Here is a 26,835-nt window from a genome sequence, read left to right on the forward strand (position 1 = left end):
GGACACCCAGATCCCTCTGCATCGTAGCCCCCCAAAGTCTCTCCCCATTTAGATAATAAGTTGCCTTTCCATTTTTTCGACCAAAATGCATGACGTCACATTTACTGTCTACCACAGTTAGATTCAATTTTGTAACTGATTTTTGTATAATTATGAGTTTTGTCTGCCCTTAAGTAGTTTATATGCATCAGACTAATAGCGACATTATTAAGTGTATTTTTCACTGTGGCAGTTAGTGAATTGGTTCCTTTCTCTGACAGAAACAATTTGGACAGAAGTTTTGTGATATAAGTGTAGTTATACTGGTAAGTTCAGGATCGTGGTATGTAGATGAGACCACGTGAAGGAGTTTTTTTCACAATGCTTTCGCTTCTCGCCGTACAACAGTGCAAAGTTTAAGCTTTAAAAGACTGTACGTAGCTTCCTAAATGGCACTTACACATTTGGCAACTGGATTTTTACTGGCAGTAAAATTGTCTAGAGTCTCAGATTCAAGCAGTATCTCCGGGCCCTGATAGGACGAGCGGCCGTCGGTTTCTGGACAGTCCCGCCAGCGTGGATTGGACATGGTCCCAGACAGAGGGACATGGCAGGTAAGTTGGCTGGTGCGGTCCTCGGGGGGGGGGCGCGGGGGGGGATCCAACCCCAGATGTTGATCAGTCTTGCACCAAAAGCAGATTCGAGCAGAAGACGGTGATGTCGTTCATGTACTAGGAAGCTTTGACCCGACACTGACTGCCATTGTCGCTCTCCTTATGCCCAAACCCTTCCTGATGGATTCAGCAAAGCGTTCTATGCAACATACAATCAAGACAGGAGAGAGCGGGCGGTCCTGCCTGATTTCAAATTTAATTGGAAAGCTTTCTGATTGTGATTCATTCATTGGAACTACATTGCCATTGTTTGTGTAGAGTAGTTGAATCCAATTGCGGATTCCCTCCCTAAACCCCATTTTGGAGAGCATGACCATCATGTTGGTGTGTGATATTTTGTCAAAGGCCTTTTCCTGGTCCAGGCTGATGAGGCAGGTGTCCATACCCCTGTCCTGCATAAAATTGCCTATCAGAGTTCCTCCTGCCGGGTGTAGCACAGATCTGGTCAGGGTGGATTAAAGCAGACCTGAATAATAACTGAAAGTAACTTCAATAACTCAGTACAAGATAGGGTTTTGACATAAATAATATCCCAGATAAACATTATAGAACCACAGTACAAAAGCTTGTCACTTAGTAATCTTAAACCTGCAACATGTTTTGCAACATTAATGGTGTCATAGCTAATAATCTTGACAGACACTTGTCTGCTTATGGCTTTGAAAACTATTCTTCAGAAAATCAGTCAAAATTTGAATTGTGCATGGTAATCTTTCATTGGCCCTGAAACAGTCAGTGCATAAGAAAGTTGCTGGTGAGTAAATTCATGAGACAGTGCACTGTAGTTGAACCACAAAAATAACAGAATCAGGTTATCTTGTGTAAAAATGTTATCTTAAGCTTTAAAACAAACAGTTTAAATGGAAGTCAACATGATAATTGAAATGTGTACTGCACCTTATGAGATTTATAAAACTTAAAAAGACACCGACAAGAAACAACTGTAAATAGTCTCACAGGTAAATTTGCTCCAGTATTAAGCCAGTTGAGATGTAAAAGAAAACCCCAAGTGTGCATCTAATCGACTATTCAAACTGAACAATTAAAAATTGCTGTAAGTGCAGACTTCAAGCAACATTGCGTAAAAGCCAGCCAGCTGCTATATCATTGGTTTGTGTGTTCAAATTAAATAGCTAGGTATGATTTATTACAAATCATGATGCTTTTGATCTTTAGAATCTAAAATTGTCATTGAAATTTCTTCATTTGAAAGGATATAATTTAACTATATGCTGTAATAAATTTATAATTAAACATTATTTGACGTAAAATGTTTGTGTTTAATGGATATAGTTTCCTTCGAAACATTTTCATATGAAAACTGCACAACCTCTGTTCTAAAATCATTGATTAATTAATTTGAAAAGATTTTATTGCTGAATGGAGCTCTAAATGGTTAGGAATGCGACTGATGTTTCAGAAAAGAGTTCAGACACGTGATGGCTCATTTGGTCCTGAAATTCTGATTGATGTTACTGTCATGATATTCAAACACACACATCATGATGGACACACTAACAGGCAAATCAGAGTACACAACACCACAACCAATCACAGACAAGAACACCAACCACATAAAAAGCACGAGCACGACACCTGGAGGGCAGTAGGTCTGGGGAGAAGGAAACAAGAAAGAGCTGTTGAAACACCACAAGCAGGGAGCCCCCCACGTGCAGAGTGCAAAGACCAAGTTGTAAATAGTGAGTTTAAATAAAGAAGCGTTGTACCATATGCAACTGTGTTGGCTCTTCTGTGTGTCAGAACACCCAACACCACATGGTACCAGGAGTGGGGTCGATACCTGCCTACCAACCTGCCATTCTGGACATGGACCACACCGGCAAACCGCAGCCGATGCAAGTCACGGGGAACCTAGGCACCAACTGGAAGCTCTACAGGCAACGATTTGACCTGTACATCCGTGCCACCGAAAAACAGAATGTCTCGGATGATTCGAAGATTGCAATGCTCCTCTTCTACGCAGGCCCCCACCCAAACGATGTCTTTAATTCACTGGTGTTCGAGGAAGGCGAAAACCAGGCCAAATATGACACGGTCATCCTTAAAATGGACCAGCACTTTCAAACTGAAGTAAACGAAACTTTCGAAAGATACATCTTTCAGCAACGCCTGCAAGGTAAGGAGGAGCTTTTTCAACCCTTTTTGACGCACCTCCGGATTCTAGCGCAGTCCTGCGGTTACGGCACCACCACAGAGTCCATGATCAGGGACCAGATTGTTTTTGGCGTTGCCTCTAGTGGCCTACGCCAGCAGCTTCTTAAAATAAAGAGCCTCACCTTAGCGTCTGCTGTGGAAGCCTGTGTCCTCCATGAAAATGCTGCCTGCCGTTTTGCCCGATTTCAGGCGTCCGAGTTGGCACGGAGGGGGTCCCCAGCCGTCGAATCGGCAAGCCAGGCCGCCCACGACGTTGAACGCATCCAGGCCGTCGATTTCTTCCCGCCCCACGGCCCGGACGACAGCGGCCGCTTCCCGCGCTTTTCGCGGTCTCCCGCGCAGGTGCGCGCCAAAAATAACTGCCACAACGAGGGACGCACTGCGCAGGCGCGCCCACCGCAAGATCGCACTGCGCATGCGCAGTGGCGCAACGAACGTCGTGACGTCATGACGTGCAGCAAGTGTGGAGGTCTACACTTAAAAGGGCAATGTCCTGCAAAATACCGACAGTGCAACAGATGTGCCATGATGGGCCACTACGCAGCCCGCTGTCGTGCGGCTCAACCCATGGATCCGGCGCATCCTCGACAACCTCGCGCACGAGTCAGGACCGTCCAGCCCACGCATCACGACTTCCAGTTAAGTGATGCAGATGACCAGGATGACTTCCGAGTTGCCGTCATTGATGTCAACAAGGTCAATGCCATCAATCCAGACGATGAGTGGTGTGCCACCCTGACGGTCAACCGATCGCGCGTCGCCTTCCGTCTGGACACCGGCGCATCCGCCAACCTGATTGCTTACTCTGCAGTCCAGGCCATGAAGGTCAAACCACTCATCACACCATCCCGGCTTAAGATGGTTGACTATAACGGGAACGTTATCCCGTCCGTAGGATCTTGCCAGCTACAGGTGACTCACAAGAGGTACACGGCCACACTCCCCTTCGAAGTTGTGGGCTCATCAAAGGACTCGTTACTGGGCGCACAAGCGTGTAAGGTCCTTCACCTGGTACAGCGCATCATGTCTCTCTCTCCAGATGAGATATCCGACTTCCCGGATGCTGAGTTCCACGCGAATCTCCATTCCCTCCTTGCTCACAACCAGGAGGTTTTTGAAGGCATGGGGACATTGCCTCACACGTACAAGATTCGACTCAGACCGGACGCCATCCCTGTCGTTCACGCACCTCGCAGGGTTCCTGCGCCTCTCAAAGACCGCCTCAAGGCACAACTGCAGATTCTTCAGGACCAAGGGGTCCTATCCAAGGTCACGGAGCCCACGCCATGGGTCAGCTCCATGGTCTGTGTAAAGAAGCCCTCTGGCGAGCTCCGTATATGTATAGATCCAAAAGATCTGAACAACAACATCATGCGGGAACACTATCCCATTCCGAAACGAGAAGACCTCACCAGCGAGATGGCGCGAGCCAACATATTCACTAAATTGGATGCGTCCAAAGGATTCTGGCAGATCAAACTGGACCCGGCCAGCCGAAGACTATGCACATTCAACACCCCTTTTGGCAGATTCTGCTACAACCGGATGCCATTCGGCATCATTTCGGCATCTGAAGTATTCCACCGCATTATGGAGCAGATGATGGAAGGCATCGAAGGGGTACGTGTATATGTGGACGATATCATCATTTGGTCCACCACTCCGCAGGAACACATGCATCGTCTTCGACGTGTCTTCACCCGCATACGGCAAAATGGCCTGCGTCTCAACCGTGCGAAGTGTGCTTTCGGCCAGACGGAGCTGAAATTCCTCGGGGACCACATCTCAAGGTCCGGGGTCCGTCCCGATGCAGACAAGGTTAGCGCCATCACAGCCATGCCACGACCGGCTGACAAGAAGGCTGTCTTAAGATTCCTGGGCATGGTCAACTTCCTTGGGAAGTTCATTCCCAACCTGGCTTCTCATACAACAAACATGCGCCATCTCGTAAAAAAATCGACGGAATTCAACTGGCACCAGTCGCATCAGCGGGAATGGGAGGAGCTCAAGCACAAACTGGTCACGGCACCAGTGCTGGCCTTCTTTGACACGACTCGCCCTACAAAGATCTCAACAGACGCCAGCCAATCTGGTATTGGAGCGGTACTCCTGCAAAAAGACAGCACGTCATCATGGGCCCCGGTTGCGTATGCCTCACGAGCCATGACCCCTACCGAACAGCGCTACGCGCAAATCGAAAAAGAATGCCTGGGCTTGTTAACTGGACTGGACAAGTTCCACGACTATGTGTATGGCCTGCCACGATTCACGGTCGAAACTGACCACCGCCCCCTGGTCAACATCATTAACAAAGACCTGAACGACATGACTCCTCGCCTCCAGCGCATCTTACTTAAACTCAGGAGGTACGATTTTGAACTGATCTACACTCCGGGGAAGGAACTCATAGTGGCGGACACTCTTTCCCGAGCAGTGAGCACACCACCAGATGCGGAGGGGTTCGTGCGTCAAATTGAGGCACACGTGACTCTGACAGCAGCAAATATGCCAGCTGATGATCCTTGTCTGGCCCACATACGCGCAGAGACGGCGACTGACCCTCTGCTGCAGCGAGTGATGCGCCACATGACGGAAGGGTGGCTAAAAGGGCAGTGCCCCCAGTTTTATAATGTGCGAGATGATCTCACCAATATAGACGGGGTCCTTATGAAATCGCATAGGATCGTCATTCCACACAGTGTGCGCCAGATGATTCTTCGTCAACTACACGAAGGCCACTTGGGCGTCGAAAAATGCAGACGAAGGGCCCGGGAGGCGGTATATTGGCCGGGTATTAATGAAGACATAGCCAACATGGTGCTCAACTGCACAACCTGTCAGAGGTTTCAGCCAGCGCAACCTCCGGAAACACTTCTACCACACGAGATGGTGACGTCCCCCTGGGCGAAGGTGGGTGTTGACCTATTTCACGCGCTCGGCAGAGATTACATTGTTATTATAGACTACTTCTCAAACTACCCGGAAGTCATGCCTCTCCATGATCTGACGTCGTCCGCAGTCATTGGGGCCTGCAAGGAAACGTTTGCTCGCCACGGCATTCCAAGGACTGTCATGTCAGACAATGGACCTTGTTTTGCCAGCCGTGAATGGTCGTCCTTTGCCGCAGCATATGGTTTCACTCATGTGACATCCAGCCCTCTGCATCCACAATCGAACGGGAAGGCTGAAAAGGGTGTCCACATCGCAAAGCGGCTCCTGTGCAAGGCGGCTGATGACGGATCGGACTTTAACCTTGCCTTGCTGGCCTATCGATCGGCCCCGTTGTCCACGGGCCTCTCGCCAGCGCAGCTACTAATGGGTCGCTCCCTCAGGACGACGGTACCTTCCGTCCTGGCACCGACAACAGACCATGAGGCGGTTCTTCGGAACATGCAACTGCAGCGTGATCGCCAGAAAGGTCGGTACGACACACGAGCGACGGACCTGCCCCCCCTGTCCTCCGGAGACAAAGTACGCGTCCATCAACCGTATGGTGGCTGGTCAGCACCGGCCGAAGTCCTCCGACAAGTGGCTCCCCGCTCGTTCCTGGTTCGCATGCCGGATGGTTCCGTGCGTCGCCGCAATCGGCGCGCCCTTCGCCGACTTCCACGCTCACAGCCACACAACATGCCAGATCCTCAACAGGCTTCCGAGGATGACTTTGTGGAGCTGCCGCACATCACGCCCTTTCCATCGCCACCCATGGCCATGCCTGCACAGCAGCCGGTGGTTCTTGATCCACCCTTAAGGCGGTCAACCCGAATTCGTCGCAAACCCATTAGAATGGACTTATAATACAGTTCATATGTTTAATAAGTTGGACAATTTTACATGATAACCTGTTGTTGTTTATCGTTCCAGATGTCGTCTGACTGGACAACTGTTCAAATTTTTTTTCTTCTTCTCTCGTTCGCATTTCTGTTATGTTATGGTACAACTGGATTCATGTGACGCACTCGACATCGCCCCATGTACATAGTTCCGTCATAGACACATGCTGCACACGACACACACACACTCTTAGATGCACTCACGTCACGATCATATTTATTACCACGTAGGCACATATCTTTGTAAAAAGGGGGATGTCATGATATTCAAACACACACATCATGATGGACACACTAACAGGCAAATCAGAGTACACAACACCACAACCAATCACAGACAAGAACACCAACCACATAAAAAGCACGAGCACGACACCTGGAGGGCAGTAGGTCTGGGGAGAAGGAAACAAGAAAGAGCTGTTGAAACACCACAAGCAGGGAGCCCCCCACGTGCAGAGTGCAAAGACCAAGTTGTAAATAGTGAGTTTAAATAAAGAAGCGTTGTACCATATGCAACTGTGTTGGCTCTTCTGTGTGTCAGAACACCCAACACCACAGTTACCTTCAGAAGATGTACGTGAGGTTAAATAATGGATGCTGTTATGGTAGAATTGCTTAAGGTCAGGGAGATAGTTCATGTAGATGATTGGTTCTGTTTGTTTCTATTTCTACTGGGTGCTTGACTAGTTTAGTTCATTTAGTTCAGGAGATCAAGTTGTCAATACTCAGATAGTCAGGCGGTGAAGGATAGAACACTGGAGCCCAGTCTTTATTCATTTGCAGGCCTGTCTTTACAGAAAGACACATTCCATTCCAAGGAACTCCAATGCAAAAACCCATTTTTTGCCAGCTCCTCTATGTATGTGCATACTTGAGTCTACAATTAATATCCTGGCTACAATTAACATCTAATTGATATGCAATTGAACCAAATTAGTTGGACAAACTCCATGGGAGTGAATTTCCTCAATTTCTCCTACTCCGCCACAGTAACTTTTGAAGAAAATTTTATTTTAGAGTACCCAATTATTTTTTTTTTCAATTAAGGGGCAATTGTGCACAATTGTGTTTTATCTGCAAATGTGTTGCATATGTTCGATGTTACAGACAGGAAAGGGGCGGCGCGGTAAATTTAAATAATTTCTCCACTTGCCACCTATCTGTAAACATAAAGGTATTTTGATTTGTTTATTTCTTTACAAATGATGCTGTATTTTCCAACCTGTATTTCTCAGACTCCCATTTATTGACTACAGCTCCGCCTCAGACTCCTATTTACTGATGACAGCTCCGCCTTCAAAATCATAATCCCAGCCAAGCTCATATCTGTTGCTAACTTGCTGTTGTTTCTTAACTTGGCTCTGTTCAATTACGTTTGCTCAAGAGTCGCCAGGTATCTTTCGATACCGCCACAAGGTTCGAAACCGAATACTGATCAAAGACTCGATACACCAGTTAGTAAGTTCAAAAGCAATGCTCATTTATTTACACACAGTCAAATCTACTCATGCATAAAACTCTACAACCTAAACTATCACTATTATTAAAAGCCTATACTTAACTTTGGGTGCCCACTCAGTCAGAGGAACATGGCCGTTGCTCGGTTCTGAGGCTGCTGGGTCGAGCTGTTTACAGGATAGCAACTAGGAGCGTCTATCTCGTAGCATGCGTTGACTTGGAACTTACTTGGTCTGGAGCAGCTTTGGCGGGTCTCTCCTCGCTGAGAGCCAAGGCCAAGAGAGAGATTCGCTCTTGGGGATTCCTTTTTATACCCAAAAGGGCTTCACGTGCTTTTGGGCGGGCCTTGAACTTAGCTCCAATGAATTGGGCCGTTTCCCAATCGTCCTTATCGATTTTCCTCCAATAGAAGGGTGGGTTCCCTGGTTGCTGGGCGTGTCCTAGGTGGCCGTTGGTCTGCTTTGTTTTAGGCTCCTCTGGTGCCGGGGTGTCTGTCTTAGCATTGTTTACCTAAATGTTGCCTTTTTTCCCTGGGGATGGCTCATTAGTATGTAGGTGGTTCTGCAGTACCAGTCCTGTCTGAGAGCTACAGCTCTAATCAACAGACAGACCTTGCACCTGCTTGCATTTTCGATATTGTCCAATTTTCCCTGCATTCTTTGCAAGTGTCCATTTTGTAATCAGGACGTGGCCATCCCAGATGGCTACATATCAAAGCTCCAAAACCTATGACTTGGTTCCTCACTCCGCAACTGGATCCTAGACTTTCTGACCCACAGACCACAATCAGTAAGAATAAACAACAACAACACCTCCTACACAATAGTCCTCAATACCGGGGGCCCGCAAGGCTGTGTACTGAGCCCCCCACTGTACTCCCTGTACATACATGACTGCGTGGCAAAATTTGGTTCCAACTCAATCTACAAGTTTGCTGACAATACAACCATAGTGGGCCGGATCTCGAATAATGACGGGTCAGAATACAGGAGGGAGATTGAGAACCTAGTGGAGTGGTGCAGCGACAACAATCTATCCCTCAGTGCCAGCAAAACTAAAGAACTGGCAATTGACTTCAAGAAGCAAAGTACTGTACACACCCTTGTCAGCATCAACAGAGCTGAGGTGGAGATGGTTAACAGCTTCAAATTCCTAGGGGTACACATCTCCAAAAATCTGTCCTGGTCCACCCACGTCGAGGCTACTACCAAGAAAGCGCAGCAGCGCTCAGGAAACTAAGGAAATTTGGCATGTCCACATTAATCCTTACCAACTTTTACAGGTGCGCCATAGAAAGCATCCTATCTGGCTGCATCACAGCCTGGTATGGCAACTGCTCGGCCCAAGACCGCAAGAAACGTCAGAGTTATGAACACAGCCCAGTCCATCACACAAACCTGTCTTCCATCCATTGACTCCATCTACACCTCCCGCTGCCTAGGGAAAGCGGGCAGCATAATCAAGGACCCCACCCACTCGGCTTACTCACTCTTCCAACTTCTTCCATTGGGCAGGAGATACAAAAGTCTGAGAACATGCAGAAATAGACTCAAAAACAGCTTCTTCCCCGTTGTTACCAGACTCCTAAACGACCCTCTTATGGACTGACCTGATTAACACTACACCCCTGTATGCTTCACCCGTTGCCAGTGTTCATGTAGTTACATTGAGTACCTTGTGTTGCCCTATTATGTATTTTATTTCTTTTCTTTTCATGTACTTAATTATCTGTTGAACTGCTCGCAGAAACATAATTTTCACTGTACCTCGGTACACGTGACAATAAATAAAATTCAATCCAATCCAACCCCTAAGTTTTCAGGCAATCCAATTTTCTATCAATAACTCCACAGCAAATTCGAGATAGGATGAACTCAAAGGGTTAGTTAATTTGCACACGCAGAAAGCTTGAATGAGGGTTTGCAACTTCCCCCTCGTATTCAGATAGTAAAGAGAGAGGGAGAGAAAATAAATATTTACCGAGAAAAGAAGAATTTTTTAACGTTGGTTCCAGAAACCAGACTCAAAGTCCAATGAGATATTCCTTCATGCAGTTTGCTAGGTTGAAAACCAATGCTGGATAAACTACTTTTCTGGTGGTGTTGACATCACAGGATGTGATAGGCATGCAGCGATGAATCAGTCTTGTGGGATGTGGTGCAGAAATTCCAGCAGAAGTAGTGTTAATGGAGCCAGGTATCCAACCTAGGCCAGATCTCCTTTGGTGTAGAGTTCTAATTAGATGTTAAACAGAATGAAAAGGAAGGTTACAGGGCCCTTTGTTTTCGCAGACAAGCAGACTCCTGTTGACCAGCCTAGGTTATAAATTGCAGTTGGCCTTTGTATAGCACTTTTTGAATTTGGATTGTACAGCCCATTAGGGTGTCTTGTTGGCTCCTATAGAAAATGATATTGCTGTTTCCCTCATAGTGCCGGGCAGTTCCTTCTGTTCCCGGGTCACGGACAGACATAGATTCAACTATTTTAAGGATCCTCGTTCAGTTGTTAAAATTTTAGAAATGGTCATGAGGCAATATATATCAATTATATAAAAATATATAGTGTGAGTCTTAGTACCTCACTATGCTCGTGGTCTTGGAGAAAGAAAATTAATTCTATTTCATTTTTTTCTATGTGGCGTTATAATTATCATAGAATTTACAGTGCAGAAGGAGGCCATTCGGCCCATCGAGTCTGCACCGGCTCTTGGAAAGAGCACCCTACCCAAGGTCAACACCTCCACCCTATCCCCATAACCCAGTAACCCCACCCAACACTAAGGGCAATTTTGGACACTAAGGGCAATTTATCATGGCCAATCCACCTAACCTGCACATCTTTGGACTGTGGGAGGAAGCCGGAGCACCCGGAGGAAACCCGTGCACACACTGGGAGGATGTGCAGACTCCGCACAGACAGTGACCCAAGCTGGAATCGAACCTGGGACCCTGGAGCTGTGAAGCAATTGTGCTATCCACAATGCTACCGTGCTGCCCATTATGTGACCTTGAAAGATCCAGATGTCTTTATGGGAAGTCTCATCGGGGTTGGATCTCTGAATTTTTCTCCATCGGGATCAGGCCGAGGCAAAGCCATTGATTTCAGAACTAACCGTCCAACTCCCTATTAAGTGTCCTCTGAAGGATCTGGGGGGGTTGACAGAGTGGTTAGCGCATAGGGAGTGAGTAATGGTCAAGTTGATCAGAGCAATATGCAGAAGAATGTCGTATATCTCACTCTGTGAGTGCCAGGTCCTTTGATCATATGGTTGAGCAGCTCTGGTCTAGTGTAGCTCCTCCCTGTCCACGTCCACCTTAATTTGTGAATTTCAGCTGTTCAAATCCAGGGACTATGGTGAGGCTGGTTGTCAGGAGACTGGGGTGTTTCAATGGGACTTTGGCCTCTTTCAGGGATTCCAGTTGTGTTCTGGCTCAGGCGCTAGCATCACATGGGCATTCCAGTTACTGTTGCTAGATGTTATGGGGTTGGCCCAGCAACAGGCAGGCAATCTGGGTCAGCCTTTCTGGGCCCAGATGACAAGAATACTGTCTTCAGTAAGGGGCCTTTCCTGCATTCATACAGGTTAAGTCTACAGTGTGGCAGCCTGGTAGGTTGTTACGGTTCATTATAAATGCAGTCCAGTTGCCTTGCAATTCTGCACTAAGGTGGGTGGGATCCAAGGATCCAATGTGGGTGCAACTTCTCTGCTGGTCGGCTGCGTGTTAAACTCCAGGTCTCTTGGAAGACTACTGCCTTTTGGTGGATGATCAGCTCTCGCTGTAGCTCATGGTAACTTTTCAAATAAGTGAGGCATCACCCTCTCTTCCTGGGCCAATTTTGGAAAATTCCTGGTCCCCATTTAGATTTGCCATAAAGCTGCCAGCCAGACCAATCAATGGCTTCTTTGCCAGGGCCATTGAATTGGGAGGGGACGTTCTTCTAACTTGTCCCATGTCCCCTGGAACACCACTTCCCTCAAGTGGGGGTGCAGCTCCTGTGGCTTTTCGACTGGGGGAGGCTCCATATCGCTAAAAGAGATCTTCCTTTGTCTCTATTTAATATCAGAAAGGAGGTTTCTACCAACCATACTTCCAGCAATTCCTTAACCTTTGCCTTTCCCGGTTAAATAGTTCCCCTTCCTTCAGACTCTTCAACTATGTGGAGCATCCCACTCACTAGCCCTTTCCCTCTCGGACATCTCTAATCCCTGTTGAATTTGGGATATTTTGTGGCGCTATTTCTTCTTTGAACTTTACTGGCCTGGCTTCGGCTTTGCTATATTTGGGCGGCTCTCACTCAGTGTTTGTTGGTGCCAATTCACCCTCTAGGGCCTCTGGACCTTCCCCAGCTCCCTCCAGATTTTTGCTGGCAGATGTGAGCCTCTTTTCTTTCAGAGGTGGCTAACACCTTGCTGCCAGCCAAATCTTTTCCAAGAAGTAAATTATTTCCAGCCACTGTGGTAGTTCAGGGACAGTTTCTACCATGGCAGTCTAGGTGGTCCTTTATGGAGGGGTGCAAACACAGACCCTCCTCCCCTCTACCGCTCAGGACTTTGACTTTCAGGGATGACTCGGGGACCACAGACCTGGTGCCATCATTGGATATCACATCTTGACCTGGCATTTAACAGCCATTCACATTGAACTGATGTCACCACTAACTGTGATGTCATGAGATGCACAATGTTAATTTTAACCCTTTTCCTATGTTAGCACCAATTTATATCTTTAGTCTTCCAAAGGCCCCTCAAGGCTGACAAATGAGCTTCCTGCCTCCAGCTTTGCTGAATTAAGCCACAGGGATTACACCACATAAGGTAATAAAAAACAGTTGCAAAAGACTTTCTTTTGTTCAGGAGGAGTCACTTGGGTTTGCATTGCAATGTTTATGGCGTTATGTTAACGATAATTTCAATGGGTGAAAGAGTTTATTTGAATCCACATTCTCCTGGCCTCTATTTTGTTGCATCTCTCATTTTCCCCAGACAGTTCCCATCGGGTGAATGGTATGTTGGAATGGCTTTGATGAGGAGGAAAGAGAACGTGCTGATTGGATTATTGACTGTTGGAATGAATTGTATTGGTCAAGGGGTTGTGGGGACCACAGGATTTCTACCAACACTGTTCCATTCCCTGAGACTATATCCAGTTATTATGGGGTTCTCTGGAAGTCAGGTAAGCACCGTGGCTACATCTGGTTCTTCTTCCTCCTTCTGGTCGGGCTGCACATTCCCCTTTCTGCCGCTCAACCTTTCTCTGCAGTGCAATGTTGTGAAGGGACAGCAGACCACAACCATTCTGGACATCATTGATGGAAATTACTGAAGTGCTAACTGGATCTTCGGAAGGACCTGAAGTGTATCTTGAGCAAAGCAATGGCTATCTCCGTCATGGCCCATGTGATGATGTGGCTCCTGTTGTATCTCACCTCTGTTCAGGAACCATTTAGTAAGGTCATTTAACTTCAAGGAATCAGTCACTGAGTCTGTGTGGAGAAGTAAAAACCTGCAGGAGGTGTGACTGCCAAAGAATAATTGAATCACAGCAGCTCCCAGGACACCTTGTTCAACCAAGTATGATAACCTGCTAGTCACAAACTATCTGAAAATAGAAGGAGTGGAATTCCCTGTGACTACTGAAGACTCTGGTTGATCAGAGGGCACCTTGATTACCCATGGGAATTCAGTCAATGCAGCAAAACCAATACTCCTCTGTATTTGACTGACCTTAACCAAATTAATGTGGACATAAACGGTAACATGGCAATCATGGCATATTTCACAGGAAATCCACTTATGGCAACAGATTGTGCAATCATGCAGATGTCACCATCTGATCCTTGGAAGAAGCCAGAGGTAAAGAAATTTAGGGCTGTTGTTACCTTGATGGCCCCTTGGGAGGGGGGCTTTGTTCCCAAGACACTGCAGACGCCAAAGACGCCCTGCCATGAAAGGCCGACTCTCCTGAGGCAGTTACTCTGTCAAGTTGAGGAGGTCCATCCTCTGTATACTCTGTGTATTATCTCCTTCAAGTTGGAGCTGTGTCTAACCCCTCTCCTGTGGAGCAAAATGTGATCAAAACAAAGGTAGCTGCTGCTGGTGTTGTTGACGCTGTGGCTCCTGATGCTGCAATTGTTGGTGTAGCTGCTCCCCTTGGACCTCGATTATTAGAGTTCCAAGCTACTTCTGCACAAAATGGCCCACTGCTGCAGCGAAGGCTGATATTAAGACCCAGGAAGCTGAGCGGTAAGGTGAACATTGCTTTATTACGGTCTCAGAAAGCAAATATATTTAGAGTTTAGTCCCGTTGGGACAACCAGCATGCTGGTCCCTGTCTGGGCAGGCCTTTATACTGAGTTCTTACGAGCCCCAGGTGGACGGGCCTCCGTCCCCTCTCGCGGGGAAGCTCATAAATGAAGGTATCCCTGTGGACCTCATGGGTGTTATTACAGCTGACAATAGGGAAGTTGTGATTGAGATGAGTAAACTCCAACGTAGGCGAACCTACTTCCAGATAATTGGATACGATCTTCAAAGCAATGAATCGAGGCTCTCTGAGCTAATCCTGTGAGCACAGCCCTTTCACCAAGGCTTAGCCGCTACCTTTGCAATTTCATTTTAAAGCAAGCCTTTTGGCGTTGGGGGAGCCATATTTGCATATTTTCCACACTTAAGGGTCTGATGAGCAAATGTCAGAAAGATAAGGATTGGCACAACAATAAACTGGATTTTTAAAAAGTTGACGTTTTAAGAAAAGCGGCAATTGCTAAGCAAAAGTACAGCAATATCATAGCAAGAACTGGTTATGTTTAAAAAATGTAATAAAAATAAGCAGCATGTCAGGTCTGTCTGTGCATGGGAGTGAGTTTGAATGGGTGCATATGTTTGAGTGGATGCATATGTACGTGTTGGTGTGTGGTCATATGAATGAATGAGATACCTGAGACTGGGCTTAAGACAGACCCACACTCTCCCCTCACTCATTCACTCAGCCACTCCCCGCACACACACTCAGCTAATCGCACACAGCCCCTCACTCAGCCACTCAGTCCCAGTCCCAACATTCACTCAGTTGCTTGTACAGAGTCCCCGCAATCTCGCTCCCACCCACTCACACACACCCACTTTCGATCCGACTCTCGCTACCATCCACGCTCGCTCCAAACCACCCTCATTCCCAACCACCCTCGTTCCCACCCACCTTACACACACGTGCTTGCACCCACTCACGCTCGCACCCACCCGCGCTTGCATCCACTCTCACAGACCTACACTCACTCTCACCCGCATTTAATCCTCGCTCATTCAATCAGCCACTCACATCGGGATCGGAGCTGAGTGGGAGAAATCCAGAGTGCAGTCTGGGAAGGTAAGTGGTATGAAAACTTACCTGAGGGATCTGCGGCCTTCACATCGTGAGCGGAGCTGAGCGGGAGAAATCTGGAGTGCAATCTGGGAAGGTAAGTGGTATAAAACAACTTACCTCGGGGATCTGCAGCCTTCACATCACGAGCGGAGCTAAGCGGGAGAAATCAAGAGTGCAGATTGGGAAGGTAAGTGGTACTCTGTGTCTCTAACTGCATTTTCAAATTTTGGGGGGAAGAAACTGGGAAGTCTGATTGGCTGGTGGGAATCTGTGTTAAATTTGAAAATAAATACATTGGAAAAACTAATTAAAACTAATTAATTAACTATGTAGAGGAGTAACTAATCCTGAGGCTGGAGATTAGTATTTAGCATTTAATTTTAAGTAGAAATCTAGCGCCAGGGACCATATAGTTAATTGTAACTTAATCTAATAACAATTTAATAAGTATTTATTTTAAATTAATTAACTAGTGCTTAAATGTCACTCAGCGGGGTGCAGTGCTCTAACTGTGAGATGTGGAAGATCCGTGATGCTTCCAGCGTTTCAGTCAACTATATCAACTTACTTACCTTGCAGGTCAGCTGTTTAGTTCGGGAGTGAGAGAGAGCCGGGACCTTAGAAACAGCGCGGGAATTTGAAAAAGCGCGGGAGCTGCGAGGCAGAGGGGACCGTTTAAAAGGTCGCTGCCTGGGTGAGGTAAGTACTGATTAACAACTTACTTACCTTGCAGGTCAGCTGTTTAGTTCGGGAGTGAGAGAGAGCCGGGACCTTAGAAACAGCGCGGGAATTTGAAAAAGCGCGGGAGCTGCGAGGCAGAGGGGACCGTTTAAAAGGTCGCTGCCTGGGTGAGGTAAGTACTGATTAACAACTTACTTACCTTGCAGGTCAGCTGTTTAGTTCGGGAGTGAGAGAGAGCCGGGACCTTAGAAACAGCGCGGGAATTTGAAAAAGCGCGGGAGCTGCGAGGCAGAGGGGACCGTTTAAAAGGTCGCTGCCTGGGTGAGGTAAGTAGAGATTAACAACTTACTTACCTTGCAGGTCAGCTGTTTAGTTCGGGAGTGAGAGAGATTCGGGACCTGAGAAACAGCGCGGGAATTTGAAAAAGCGCGGGAGCTGCGAGGCAGAGGGGACCGTTTAAAAGGTCGCTGCCTGGGTGAGGTAAGTACTGATTAACAACTTACTTACCTTGCAGGCCCAGTCGATTTCAGCAGGAGCGGAGAAGGCTAGTCCATTTCAGCGGGGGCAGTGCGGAAGTGATTTCTGGGAGGTAAGTCTCTCCTTTAAATTTTTTAAAAAAATTTTAGTGTTTAAGGTGGGAACAGGAAGTCGACCCGCGGACTTCTGGGACGACCCTCACCAATAAATTCTGGTGGAGAGGAAACCCGAGACACTACACGTGTAGTGTCTCCCACCCGCCCTCCTCCTCTAACCTAATAATAAAACCCATTGGTGTGAGGTAAGTACCATATTTTATTATTGTTATTAATATTTTTTTAAATAAAAAATTTAATTTAGTTGTTAGCCAGATCTTGGTAGAAAGTTAGAGGGATGGCAGGGAAGGGAGTGCAATGTTCCTCCTGCAGGATGTTTGAGGTGAGGGATGCCGTTAGTGTCCCTGCTGATTTTACCTGCAGGAAGTGCTGCCATCTCCAGCTCCTCCAAGACCGAGTTAGGGAACTGGAGCTGGAGTTGGAAGAACTTCGGATCATTCGGGAGGCAGAGGGGGTCATAGATAGCAGCTTCAGGGAATTAGTTACACCAAAGATTGGAGATAGATGGGTAACTGTAAGAGGGACTGGGAAAAAGCAGTCAGTGCAGGGATCCCCTGCGGTCGTTCCCCTGAGAAACAAGTATACCGCTTTGGATACTTGTGGGGGGGGGCGACTTACCAGGGGTAAGCCATGGGGTTCGGGCCTCTGGCACGGAGTCTGTCCCTGTTGCTCAGAAGGGAAGGGGGGAGAGGAGCAGAGCATTAGTAATTGGGGACTCGATAGTCAGGGGCACAGACAGGAGATTTTGTGGGAGCGTGAGAGACTCACGTTTGGTATGTTGCCTCCTAGGTGCAAGGGTACGTAATGCCTCGGATCGTGTTTTCCGGTCCTTAAGGGGGAGGCGGAGCAGCCCCAAGTCGTGGTCCACATTGGCACTAACGACATAGGTAGGAAAGGGGATAAGGATGTCAGGCAGGCTTTCAGGGAGCTAGGATGGAAGCTCAGAACTAGAACAAACAGAGTTGTTATCTCTGGGTTGTTGCCCGTGCCACGTGATAGTGAGATGAGGAATAGGGAGAGAGAGGAATTAAACACGTGGCTACAGGGATGGTGCAGATGGGAGGGATTCAGATTTCTGGATAACTGGGGCTCTTTCTGGGGAAGGTGGGACCGCTACAGACAGGATGGTCTACATCTGAACCTGAGGGGCACAAATATCCTGGGGGGGAGATTTGTTAGTGCTCTTTGGGGGGGTTTAAACTAATGCAGCATGGGCATGAGAACCTAGATTGTAGTTTTAGGGTAAGGGAGAATGAGAGTATAGAGGTCAGGAGCTCAGATTTGACGTCGCAGGAGGGGGCCAGTGTTCAGGTAGGTGGTTTGAAGTGTGTCTACTTCAATGCCAGGAGTATACGAAATAAGGTAGGGGAACTGGCAGCATGGGTTTGTACCTGGGACTTCGATGTTGTGGCCATTTCGGAGACATGGATAGAGCAGGGACAGGAATGGATGTTGCAGGTTCCGGGGTTTAGGTGTTTTAGTAAGCTCAGAGAAGGAGGCAAAAGAGGGGGAGGTGTGGCGCTGCTAGTCAAGAGCAGTATTACGGTGACGGAGAGGATGCTAGATGGGGACTCATCTTCCGAGGTAGTATGGGCTGAGGTTAGAAATATGAAAGGAGAGGTCACACTGTTGGGAGTCTTCTATAGGCCTCCAAATAGTTCTGGGGATGTAGAGGAAAGGATGGCGAGGATGATCCTGGATAAGAGCGAAAGTAACAGGGTAGTTATTATGGGAGACTTTAACTTTCCAAATATTGACTGGAAAAGATATAGTTCGAGTACATTAGATGGGTCGTTTTTTGTACAGTGTGTGCAGGAGGGTTTCCTGACACAGTTTGTTGACAGGCCAACAAGAGGCGAGGCCACATTGGATTTGGTTTTGGGTAATGAACCAGGCCAGGTGTTGGATTTGGAGGTAGGTGAGCACTTTGGGGACAGTGACCACAATTCGGTGACGTTTACGTTAAGGATGGAAAGGGATAAGTATACACCGCAGGGCAAGAGTTATAGCTGGGGGAAGGGAAATTATGATGCCATTAGACGTGACTTGGGGGGGATAAGGTGGAGAAGTAGGCTGCAAGTGTTGGACACACTGGATAAGTGGAGCTTGTTCAAGGATCAGCTACTGCGTGTTCTTGATAAGTATGTACCGGTCAGGCAGGGAGGAAGGTGCCGAGCGAGGGAACCGTGGTTTACCAAAGAAGTGGAATCTCTTGTTAAGAGGAAGAAGGAGGCCTATGTGAAGATGAGGTGTGAAGTTTCAGTTGGGGCGATGGATAGTTACAAGGTAGCGAGGAAGGATCTAAAGAGAGAGCTAAGACGAGCAAGGAGGGGACATGAGAAGTATTTGGCAGGAAGGATCAAGGAAAACCCAAAAGCTTTCTATAGGTATGTCAGGAATAAGCGAATGACTAGGGAAAGAGTAGGACCAGTCAAGGACAGGGATGGGAAGTTGTGTGTAGAGTCTGAAGAGATAGGCGAGATACTAAATGAATATTTTTCGTCAGTATTCACTCAGGATAAAGATAATGTTGTGGAGGAGAATGCTGAGCTCCAGGTAAATAGATTAGATGGCATTGAGGTACGTAGGGAAGAGGTGTTGGCAATTCTGGACAGGCTGAAAATAGATAAGTCCCCGGGACCTGATGGGATTTATCCTAGGATTCTCTGGGAGGCCAGGGAAGAGATTGCTGGACCATTGGCTTTGATTTTTATGTCATCATTGGCTACAGGAATAGCCAATGGACTGGAGGATAGCAAATGTGGTCCCTTTGTTCAAAAAGGGGAGCAGAGACAACCCCGGCAACTATAGACCGGTGAGCCGCACGTCTGTAGTGGGTAAAGTCTTGGAGGGGATTATAAGAGACAAGATTTATAATCATCTAGATAGGAATAATATGATCAGGGATAGTCAGCATGGCTTTGTGAAGGGTAGGTCATGCCTCACAAACCTTATCGAGTTCTTTGAGAAGGTGACTGAACAGGTAGATGAGGGTAGAGCAGTTGATGTGGTGTATATGGATTTCAGCAAAGCGTTTGATAAGGTTCCCCACGGTAGGCTATTGCAGAAAATACGGAGGCTGGGGATTGAGGGTGATTTAGAGATGTGGATCAGAAATTGGCTAGCGAAAAGAAGACAGAGGGTGGTGGTTGATGGGAAATGTTCAGAATGGAGTTCAGTCACAAGTGGAGTACCACAAGGATCTGTTCTGGGGCCGTTGCTGTTTGTCATTTTTATCAATGACCTAGAGGAAGGCGCAGAAGGGTGGGTGAGTAAATTTGCAGACGATACTAAAGTCGGTGGTGTTGTCGATAGTGTGGAAGGATGTAGCAGGTTACAGAGGGATATAGATAAGCTGCAGAGCTGGGCTGAGAGGTGGCAAATGGAGTTTAATGTAGAGAAGTGTGAGGTGATTCACTTTGGAAGGAATAACAGGAATGTGGAATATTTGGCTAATGGTAAAGTTCTTGAAAGTGTGGATGAGCAGAGGGATCTAGGTGTCCATGTACATAGATCCCTGAAAGTTGCCACCCAGGTTGATAGGGTTGTGAAGAAGGCCTATGGAGTGTTGGCCTTTATTGGTAGAGGGATTGAGTTCCGGAGTCAGGAGGTCATGTTGCAGCTGTACAGAACTCTGGTACGGCCGCTTTTGGAGTATTGCGTACAGTTCTGGTCACCGCATTATAGGAAGGACGTGGAGGCTTTGGAGCGGGTGCAGAGGAGATTTACCAGGATGTTGCCTGGTATGGAGGGAAAATCTTATGAGGAAAGGCTGATGGACTTGAGGTTGTTTTCGTTGGAGAGAAGAAGGTTAAGAGGAGACTTAATAGAGGCATACAAAATGATCAGGGGGTTGGATAGGGTGGACAGTGAGAGCCTTCTCCCGCGGATGGAAATGGCTGGCACGAGGGGACATAGCTTTAAACTGAGGGGTAATAGATATAGGACAGAGGTCAGAGGTAGGTTCTTTACGCAAAGAGTAGTGAGGCCGTGGAATGCCCTACCTGCTACAGTAGTGAACTCGCCAACATTGAGGGCATTTAAAAGTTTATTGGATAAACATATGGATGATAATGGTATAGTGTAGGTTAGATGGCTTTTGTTTCGGTGCAACATCGTGGGCCGAAGGGCCTGTACTGCGCTGTATTGTTCTATGTTCTATATTCTAAGTGCAACCAATGGCAGCTCCTCACAGACCACGTGGTGTGGTTGAAGCAGCAATTGGATACACTTAGGAGCATGCAGGTGGCAGAAAGCATTATGGTTAGGAGTTATAGAGACATGGTGACACCCAAGGTGCAGGCAGATAGATGGGTGACCGCTGGAAAGGGCAGGCAGTCAGTGCAGGAATCACCTGTGGCTGTCCCCCTCTCAATCAAGTATACCATTTTGGATACTGTTGTGGGGGAAGACTTATCAGGGGAAAACAACAGCAGCCAGAACAGTAGCACCACAACTGGCTCTGTTGCTCAGCAGGGCAGAGCAAAGTGCAGGAGAAAAATAGTTATAGGGGACTCCATAGTAAAGGGCACAGATAGGCGCTTCTGTGGACTTGAAAGAGACTCCAAGATGGTATGTTGCCTCCCTGGTGCCAGGGTCAAGGATGTCTCTGAACAAACACAGGACACCCTTAAGGGGGAGGGTGAACAGCCAGAGGTTATAGCACTCATAGCTACTAACGACATAGGAAGAGCGATGAGGCCCTGCAGAAGTAGTTCAGGCAGTTAGGCAGTAAGGTAAAAAGATTGTAATCTTGGGATTACGCCCTGTGCCACATGCCAGTGAGGCTAAAAATAGGAGGATAGTGCAGCTAAATACGTGGCTAAATTGGTGGTGTAGGAGGGAGGGTTTCAGATTTCTGGACCATTGGGAACTCTTCCAGGGCAGGTGGAACCTGTACAAGAAGGACCGGTTGCATCTAATATCCTTGGTCAGTGGTACTCTGAGGGGCACCCATATCCTTGGTGGGAGGTTTGCTAGAGTCACTCGGGAGGATTTAAACTAGTATGGAAGTGGGGTGGGAACCAGAGCATTAGCTTAGAAGGTGTAATAATTGAAGGGAAAATAGAGAACAAAAATAAGAGAACAACAACATCACCCTGTCTGCTCAAACACAGTGGTCTGAAGTGCATTTGTGTCAACGGCAGAAGTACAGCAGGTAACACAGATGAATTTAGAGTACTGATTAGTACTTGGAGCTATGATGTTGTGGCTATCACAGAAATGTGGTTAAAGGAAGGTCAGGATTGGCAGCCGAACCTTGGAGGATATAGATGCTTTAGGAGAGATTGAGGGGCATGTAAAAGGGGTAGGGGAGTAGCATTACTGGTTAAGGAGAATATTATGGCCGTACTGCGGGAGGACACCTTGGAGGGCTCAAACAATGAGGCAATCTGGGTAGAGCTTAGGAACAGGAAGGGGGCAATCACAATGTTGGGCGTTTATTACAGGCGCCCCAACTGCCAGCGAGAGATAGAGGAGCAGATAGGTGGAGAGATTTTGGATTGGTGCAAAAGTAACAGGGTTGTTGTGGTAGGGGATTTTAATTTCCCCTTTAGTGACTCACTTAGTGCTAGGGGCTTGGATGGGGCAGAGTTTGTCAGGTGTGTTCAGGAAGGCTTCTTGATGCAATATGTAGATAGTCCAACTAGGGAAGGAGCTGTACTGAACCTGGTATTGGTGAATGAGTCTGGACAGGTGGTTGAGATTTCATTAGGGGAACATTTTGGGAGCAGTGACCACAATTCCGTATGTTTCAGGGTACTTCTGGATCGGGATGAGGGTAACGCTTGGGTTAAGCTGCTAAACTGGGGAAAGGCGAATTAGGATAACATTAGACAGGAATTGAAGAATTTGGATTGGGTCCGACTGTTGAAGGGTAAATCATACTTCAGACATGTGGGATCTTTCAATCAGTTGATTAGGATTCAGGAAAGTCACATTCCTGAGAGAATTAAGGATAAGTATGGGAAGTTTAGGGAGCTTTGGATAACTATTGTGAACCTTGTCAAAAAGATAAAGGAGGCTTTGTACAGATTAGAAGGGTAGGGGCAGTCAAAACCCTTGAGGAGTATAAAGAAAGTAGGAAAGTACATAAGTGGGAAATTAGGAGGGTTCAGAGGGGTCATGTAAAGACCTTGGCAAGTGGGATTAAGGCGAATCCCAAAGTTTTTTATTCATATGTAAAAAGCAAGAGCGTTGCCAGGGAAAGGTATGGATCACTTAAGGACAGTGGGGGGAATCTATGTGTTCTTGGGTAGGGCATGTGGATAGCCTGGGTCATGTTAACATTGAAAAGGAGGAGGTAGTGGGTCATTTAAAATACATTAAGGTAGATAAGTCTCCTGGGCCAGATGGGATTTATCCCAGAAGTCTGAGTGAATCAAGGGAGGAAATTGCTGGGGCCTTGACTGACATCATTGTATCCTCATTGGCTACAGGTGAAGTTCCAGAGAACTGGAGAATAGCTAATGTGGTACCGCTGTTTAAGAAAGGTAGCAGAGATAATCCAGGAAACTATAGGCTGGTGAGCCTCACGTCGGTAGTCGGTAAATTATTGGAGAGAATTCTCAGGGACAGGAGTTATACCCATTTGGAAACAAATGGACTCATTAGCAATACAGCACGGTTTTGTGAAGGGGAGGTGGTTGATGAGGGGAGGGCGGTGGATATTGTTTACATGGACTTCAGTAAAGCATTTGAAAGGGTGTCTCATGGCAGACTGATACAAAAGATGAAGTCACATGGGATCAGAGGTGAGGTGGCAAGATGCACACAGAACTGGCTCATTCAGAGAAGGCAGAGGGTACGAGTAGAAGGGTGTTTTTCTGAATGGAAGGTTGTGACTAGTGGTGTTCCACAGGGATTAATGCTGGGGTTTCTGTTGTTTGTAGTATACATAAATGATTTGGAGGAAAATGTAGCTGGTCTTATTAGTAAGTTTACGGATGACACCAAGGTTGGTGGAGTGGCAGATAGTGTTGAGGATTGTCAGAGGATACAGCAGGACATAGTTAGGTTGGAGACTTGGGCAGAGAAATGGCAAATGCAGTTTAATCCAGACAAATGTGAGGTAATGCATTTTGGTAAGTCTGACATGGAGGGGAAATATACATTAAATGGCAAAACTCTTCGGAATATAGAAAGTCAGAGAGATCTGGATGTACATGTCCACAGATCTTTGAAAGTGGCAACACAAGTAGACAACGTAGTGAAGAAAGAATATGGATTGCTTGCCTTCATTGGACCGGGCATCAAGTATAAAAATTGGCAAGTCGTGCTACAGTTGTGTAGAATGTTGGTCCCTTTCCTGGGATGGGAGGAACCTATATGGGGTAGGGTCTGTGGAGGGGGTTCCTTTAGGCAGGGGTATTTGTGGGGGGTCCCCCTATTAAAGGGGACCCTGGTTGGGATCCCCCATATTTGGTGGTGGGGGGGCACCCAGGTAATTCGGTGTTGGGGGGAGGGGGGGGAGCCGTCCGTTTGGGGGGGTGTTGGGGCCGATTTGTGGTGCGGGATAGGAGGAGGGTGGGTGGCTGCGGGACTCGCTATCGGGTCAGCCGCTCAAGATGGCGGCCTGATAGCGGGATTTCTTGAGAATCCCTCGTATTCCACGGCATGTATAAATTTGCATGGTGTTGAACGCTGAATTGCATCCCGCTTTTGACCGCAAGGAGGTTGTAAAACTGATGCATTTCAGCTCCGGCGGGAGAACATAGGCCGGAATTCTCCATACCCCGATGCCGAAATCGGGAACGGCAATTGGGCGGAGAATGGCTCCTGACGCTGGAATCAGGGCACAGGGCAGGTGCCAATTTGATGTCGGGTCACGGTGTCTTGCCCCCTCGAAATCGGCGTCATCGGGATGTGCGCAGTTGCAAAGCCATTGGTACGTCATCAGATGACCCACACGCAATGCTCCACCTCCGATGGGCCGAGTTCCCGACGGCACGGGCCACCTGTGGCCCCAACGGTCGGGAGCCTGGCATGCCAGCCGCGGGGAGAAAGAGAGGGCGTGTCCAGTGCTTCCACACTCAGCCGAGATCTGTGCCACTGGCTTGGGGGCTTCTGCCAGGGCTGGGGGGAGTGGTGGAGGGTGGCCAGAAGGTGGGCTGTGGGGTCGGGGTGAGCGGGTACACAGTCCAGCGCGGCCGGTGCCATTTTTCCGCCGCGACCGGTGCGGGTGTAGGCGTCCGCGGCTGCAGCTTGTCAGGCCTGCGCATGTGCAGCATGGGACCCGGCGATTCTCCAACTGTTTTGTGCGTGTTCCGCCGGTGTTTCTCACGGCGCTGGTGCCCGCCCCTGACCGGTACTGAAATCGGTGAGGGCTTTGCGCCGATCTTTCTGTTTTGAAGCGCCACGGACCCTCTGTTGGCGTCGATACTTAGCCTCAGGAACGGAGAATCAAGCCTATTATGATTAGCTTTGTAAGCTGATGCAGTTAATGGGAGAAGCTAGGGGTTGAAGCTGTTAGGTGTTGAGAATCAGAGTTAGTTTTGGGCTGGAGGTTTCTGAAGAAATACAGCCAGAGATTCAGCATTATTATGACAAGGGGTCTGGTCTCTTTTAGTCGCACAGTCTCAAAAGATTTATCTTTCTCAACGTGAAGTATTCAAGACATCTTTGTACAGCAAGTGTCCCTGAGTGCTCACTGTATTTAAAAGTGGATTGGGATCTGAGATGGTTTTGTTGTTTGAGTGTGGGTAAAGTTAGCAGTTAAAGGTTATTGTGTCACTGTATTGATTAGTATTTGCGAAATCCTACCAAGTGTCCTGGCTTGAGACAATTCACACCTCTTTAACCTGCTCCACCTGTAGCTGTAAAGTCTTAATTACCTGTAAAGACCCGCATTCAAAGTATTGTCTTGCATTTTTAACTTTGTCTATATATATATATATATGTATGTTTCTGGAACCACTTCTTCATTCACCTGAGGAAGGAGCATTGCTCCAAAAGCTAGTGATTCAAAACAAACCTGTTGGACATTAACCTGGTGTTGTAAGACTTCTTACTTGATTAGTATTGTTTAAGGGGTAATTTTTCTTGTGTGATGTTAAAGATATTTACATCCTGTGTTAGTAATAAAGTTTGTTTTAAAATACCATGTCCCTATTTCCTGAAATCACTCCTGGAGTGAGGTATCCTTTCCTCACAGTGTTACAAAATTAAAATAAAATATTGGGATTTCTGTCCAGTATCCTAGTCACTGTTGGGGACTGGTCCGGGATCGCAATATTGACTCGCACCCACTCACCCATACTCACACCAACAAGTTGCAGTTTAGACCATATAAAGAAGAAAGAACAATACAGCAAAGCAACAGGCCCTTCGGCCCTCCAAGCCTGTTCTGGTTATGATACCAACCTTTGCCAAAACCCTCAGGACTTTCTTGTTCCTCTATAGCCATCCCATACATGTGTTTGTCAAAATGCCTTTTGAACGCCGTTAATGTATCTGCTTCCTCAACCCCCCCTAGCCTTACCAAGGTTCCATACATCTGTAGCATGACTTGCCAGTTTTTATACTCGATGCCCCGTCCAATGAAGGCAAGCATTCCGTATGCTTTCTTGACTACCTTGCTCACTTGTGTTGTCAACTTCAAAGATCTGTGGACCTGCATGCCCTGATCTCCCAGATTTTCTATGTTCCTAAAAATTTTGCCACTTTCTGTATATTTCCCCTCTATGTTAGACCTACCAAAATGTATTACCTCACATTTGTCCGGATTAAACATCATTTGCCATTTCTCTGCCCAAGTCTCCAACCTATCTATGTCCTGCTGTATCCTCTGGCAATCCTCTACACTATCTGCCACTCCACCAACCTTGGTGCCATCTGCGAACTTACTAATCAGACCAGCTACGGTTTCCTCCAAATCATTTATATATACGATAAACAACAGAAGCCCTAGCACAGATCCCTGTGGAACACCACTAGTCATAACCTTCCATTCAGAAAAACACCCTTCTACTGTTGCCCTTTGCCTCCTTTGACTGAGCCAGTTCTGTATCCATCTTACCATCTCATCGCTGATCCCGTGAGACTTCACCTTTTGTTCAAGTCTGCATAAGACACCTTGTCA

The 26,835-nt window shown here is 47.3% G+C and overlaps 1 protein-coding gene across 1 annotated transcript in view; it reads left to right on the plus strand.

The window, feature by feature from the left end:
• The window catches only part of LOC140393478 (coiled-coil domain-containing protein 154-like), a 108,303-nt gene that overhangs the window by 65,243 nt on the left and 16,225 nt on the right, over positions 1-26,835 (plus strand). The gene's annotated exons all lie outside the window — the stretch shown is intronic.

This window comes from Scyliorhinus torazame, chromosome 17 (assembly GCF_047496885.1).
Source record: "Scyliorhinus torazame isolate Kashiwa2021f chromosome 17, sScyTor2.1, whole genome shotgun sequence".
NCBI lineage: Eukaryota > Metazoa > Chordata > Chondrichthyes > Carcharhiniformes > Scyliorhinidae > Scyliorhinus > Scyliorhinus torazame.